At 35.7% G+C, this 4,990-nt stretch overlaps 1 protein-coding gene across 2 annotated transcripts in view; it reads right to left on the minus strand.

The window, feature by feature from the left end:
* Positions 1-3,275, minus strand: part of LOC107678747 (cdc42 effector protein 3-like) — a 6,154-nt gene extending 2,879 nt beyond the window's left edge. For both annotated transcript variants that reach the window (XM_016474124.1, XM_016474123.1), the window contains exons 1-2: positions 2,877-3,275; positions 491-548 (exon numbers count right to left, since the gene is read on the minus strand). The gene's annotated coding sequence lies outside the window, so the exon portion shown is untranslated. The remainder of the gene's footprint in view (positions 1-490; positions 549-2,876) is intronic.
* Positions 3,276-4,990: the final 1,715 nt, after the last annotated feature.

Genomic DNA, 4,990 nt, shown 5'->3' on the forward strand with positions numbered 1-4,990 from the left:
GTTTGTAGAGGAATGCATGATTTAAACGAATAAATCATGCATTCCTCTACAAACATGCAACGAGAGGGAGGGAGGACACAAGTGGATTGTTTTTAAGGAAATGCATGATTTAAACGAATAAATCATGCATTCCTCTACAAACATGCAACGAGAGGGAGGGAGGACACAAGTGGATTGTTTTTAAGGAAATGCATGATTTAAACGAATAAATCACCAAAACAAATTAATTTTTAAAGAAAAAAAATAATAACCTTTTATTTCCTGGGGAAAAAAACACTCTTCCCCAACAAATCCCTCAATTAAGAATCAGTCATAATCAAAACAATTTAGTAATATTGGAATTCAAGAAAATTCTATCAGCCTTTCTACTTCAAAATTCTTCAGTTATTTGTTAAATCTACTAGAAAATTATGAGTGAAAGTTGTTTCTACACCAATTTTTTTTCCCCAGTGTAAAGCTTTAAAATGATGTTTGATTGTTTGTGTCTTACCTGGGAAAGTGTGCAGGTGTTTGCTGCGGTCTGAAGCCAACAAACGTTAGAGGCGTTTCTGCAAACATGACAAGACTTGTTAGGCTATAAAACAGGTAGAACGGAGCGATCCTCTAAATAGCATTGGGTATCTAGCCACAAACCCCCTAAAAAAATCATCATGTTTCATTGATATTGATGCAAATCTTATCTTTTTGAAAATAGTGTAAACTTCAGCTATTTTGCTTCCACGATCATTATTTGCTTTTATATAACGCCATAAAACTGGCTACATTTTTCAAAATAAAGGTGGGGTTTTTTTGCAGCGAATGCCATAGAAAAAAAATGTTTGGTTCCCCAAAGAACCTTTCAGTGGTCAGTTCTTAAAAGAACCATTTTGTCTAAGTGTGAATAACATTTTAATAATCTAAAAAACCCTTTTCCACTATACACCCTTAAAAATAAAGTTTTTGTAAAAAGCATGTTTTTGCAGTAATGCCATAAAAGAACCATTTTTGGTTTCCCAAAGAACCTTTCAGTGGTCAGTTCCTAAAAGAACCATTATTTTATTGGTGTGAAGAACAGTTTAATTATCTAAAGAACCTTTTTTTCCACTTCAAAGAACCTATTGTCCGTTCCATGGATGTTAAAGGTTCTTCACGGAACCATGAATGCCAATAATGAAGAAACTTTGTTTTTAAGAGTATAGAAGAACCATTTTTGGTTCCCCAAAGAACCTTTCATTGGTCAGTTCTTAAAATACCCATATTTTCTTATCTTGAAGAACATTTTAATAATCTGAAGGACCTTTTTTTACTACACTCTTAAAAATAAAGGTTTCAAAAGGGGATTTTCACCGTTATGCCATAGAAGAACCATTTTGGTTCCCCAAAGTAGCTTTCAGTGATCAGTTCTTCAAAGAAACAACATTTTAATAATCTAAATCTTAATAATAATAATCTTAATAATACCTTTTTCCACTATAAAGAACCTTTTGCACAATGGAAAGATTCTGTAGATGTCAACGGTTCTTCATGGAACCAAGACGCCATTGAAGAACCTTTATTTTTAAGTGTCTAGAATAACCATTTTTGGTTCTCCAAAGAACCTTTCATTAAACAGTTCTTAAAATAACAATTTCTTCTTTCTTCTTAGATTTTAATATTCTGAAGAACCTTTTTTTTCACTATAAAGATTCTTAAGTGGTTCCATAGATGTTAAAGTTTCTTCATGGAACGTGTAAGTGTAGAACAACCAATTTTGGTTCCACAAAGAACGTTTCAGTGAACAGTTATTAAAATAACAATTTCTTGCATTTCAATGATCTTAATAACCTTTTTTTTCCACTTCAAAGAACCTTTTGTTTGTTCCATGGATGTTAAAGGTTCTTCACGGAACCATGAATGCCAATAATGAAGAACCTTTGTTTTTAAGAGTGTAGAAGAACCATTTTTGGTTCCCCAAAGAACCTTTCAGTGACCAGTTCTTCAAAGAAACAATATTTTCTTGGTTTGAAGAATATTTTAATAATCTAAAGAACCTTTTTCCACTATAAAGAACATTTTGCACAATGGAAAGATTATATAAGTTAAAGGTTCTTCATGGAACCAAGGCACCAATGAAGAACCTTTATTTTTAAGACTGTATAACCACTGTTTTTGTTTCCCCAAAGATCCTTTTGTTGCTCAGTTCTTAAAATACCCATTTTTTCTTTTCGTGAAATACATTTTAATAATCTGAAGGACCTTTTTTTACTACTCTCTTAAAAATAAAGGTTTCAAAAGGGGATTTTCACAGTTATGCCATTGAAGAACAATTTTGGTTCTTCAAAGAAACGTTATTTTCTTGGTTTGAAGAACGTTTGAATAATCTAAAGAACCTTTTGTACAATGGAAAGATTCTGTAGATGTCAAAGGTTATTTTTAAGTGTCTTGAAGAACCATTTTTGGTTCTCCAAAGAAGCTTTCAATAAACAGTTCAACAATAATCATTTCTTCTTTCTTACATTTTAATAATCTGAAGAACCTTTTTTTCACTATAACGATTCTTTAGTGGTTCCACAAATGTTAAAGTTTCTTCATGGAACCATCCATGCCAATAAAGAACCTTTATTTTTGAAAGTGTAGAACAACCATTTTTGGTTCCACAAAGAACGTTTCAGTGAAAAGTTATTTTAACATTTTAATCATCTGAAGAACCTTTTTTCCACTTCAAAGAACCTTTAGTGGTTCCATTGATGTTAAAGGTTTTTCATGGAACCATAAATGCCAATAAAGAACCTTAATTTTTAAGAGTGCAGCCAGTTTTATGACTTTATAAAAACGCAACGCCATATAATGCTGGTGGAAGTGAAATAGTGGAAGTGATCTGAAGTGTCGCTCAGGGCGAAACGAACAGTTTCTCTTACCGTAACCCAAGAGATCTTTGCAGTTTTGTCCTGTTTTTTAAGCTCTTCTTCTACAGTACAGAGTCCGTCTCAGATCCCGAGTGTTAAAGTCCAGAGATTGTCAAACAGGTGCCATAGGAGTCTGACCTGCGTCTCCTCCCTAAAGCTCGGCGTTTGTTTGGTCTGTGCTGATGTCACACCTGGCAATGTAACTTCTGTGAAGTGTGATCTGAAATACTGAGGAAGTTCACCTGAGCCACTCGGTTCTGACTTTCATCATGTTCCTGTGAAAGCTGGGAAGGGCACGGCTGGTTTCTGTTGTGTCGACGTCACGTTTAGGGGCTTCACTCGTTACTAATCTCATGTCATTGTGTCTGCTGCTGGTTTCCTGTTCCCCGTAGGTTTTGTTAAGCCCTTCCAGCTTTGTAATGACAGCGGTCTCTCGCTCTGGGACGTGCATGTACAGGCGGACCAGCGTTACACAAGTGCTGTTGACATGTAGTAATTCCTGCTTCACACCCATGACCTCACAGACATTGATACCTGATTCTACTGCCTTCTGATTTGAAGTCAAGTCTAGGCATGAATCATTGTTGTTGTTGTTCTGGGAGAATCAAAGTTTATTCAGTGACTTCAATGAAAATCTGTCGCTGAAAGGCCAGAGATGAAGCGCTTTAAGTACTAGTTTAGGAGGTTATCATCATGTTGATAATCAGCACACTAAATGATGAAAGCACATTACAGCTTATTCTGCCTACAAATCGACCAGTTAGTAAAATGAACAACCACTGCTTAATTTGTTTGCATGCCATATATGAAATTAGTTGATTTATAGCAAAATATGCAGGTGTGCTCTAGGATTTCTCAAAACCATGTATTATTTTTATTCTCAGCTTTAAAAAACAACAAAATCATTCTCTGTTGGAAAGAAAAGAGCCGTTCTCTTCATAATTTTCATAAATATTTAGAAAATATGAATTTTGTCATATTTCAGCACCAGTGTACCAGTGGAATTGCACCAGTGGAATTTCTGATGAAAAAAAAAATGTTTAATGTGATTATTTATAAGAAAAATTAGTTTTTGGACCATTTTTCATTGTGGTTACCGAGTGACAACCATTCCTTTATATATTTATTTATTTATCCATCCATCCATCATTCTATCTGTTTTTCTATTCATCCATCCATCATTCTGTTGCTCCATTCAGTATGCATCCGTCATTCTATGTTTTTCTGTCCATCCATCCATCGTTCTATCGCTCCATCCATCCATCTATCCATCCATCCATTGTTCTATTGCTCCATCCATCCATTGTTCTATTGCTCCATCCATCCATCATTCTGTTGCTCCATTCAATAGCCATCCGTCTTTCTATGTTTTTCTGTCCATCCATCCATCCATCCATCGTTCTATCGCTACATCCATCCACCCATCCATCATTCTATCACTCCATCCATCCATCCATCATTCTATTGCTCCATCCATCTATCCATCCATCCATCTTGTTGCTCCATTCAATATCCATCCGTCATTCTATTTTTTTCTGTCCATCCATCCATCCATCATTCTGTTGCTCCATTCAATATCCATCCGTCATTCTATGTTTTTCTGTCCATCCATCCATCGTTCTATCGCTACATCCATCCACCCATCCATCCATCATTCTATCTCTCTATCCATCCATCCATCCATCCATTGTTCTATTGCTCCATCCATCCATCATTCTATCACTCCATCCATCCATCCATTGTTCTATTGCTCCATCCATCCATCATTCTATCACTCCATCCATCCATCCATCCATCATTCTGTTGCTCCATTCAATATCCATCCATCATTCTATGTTTTTCTGTCCATCCATCATTCTGTCGCTCTATCCATCCTTCCATCCATTGTTCTATTGCTCCATCCATCCATCATTCTGTTGCTCCATTCAATATCCATCTGTCATTTTATGTTTTCTGTCCATCCATCCATCCATCCATCCATTGTTCTGTCGCTCCATTCATCCATCCATCCATCCATTGTTCTATTGCTCCATCCATCATCCATCCATCATTCTGTTGCTCCATTCAATATCCATCCGTCATTGTATGTTTTTCTGTCCATCATACATCCATCCATCCATCCATCA

This window comes from Sinocyclocheilus anshuiensis, unplaced genomic scaffold, assembly GCF_001515605.1.
Source record: "Sinocyclocheilus anshuiensis isolate Anshui unplaced genomic scaffold, SAMN03320099.WGS_v1.1 scaffold208, whole genome shotgun sequence".
Lineage (NCBI taxonomy): Eukaryota > Metazoa > Chordata > Actinopteri > Cypriniformes > Cyprinidae > Sinocyclocheilus > Sinocyclocheilus anshuiensis.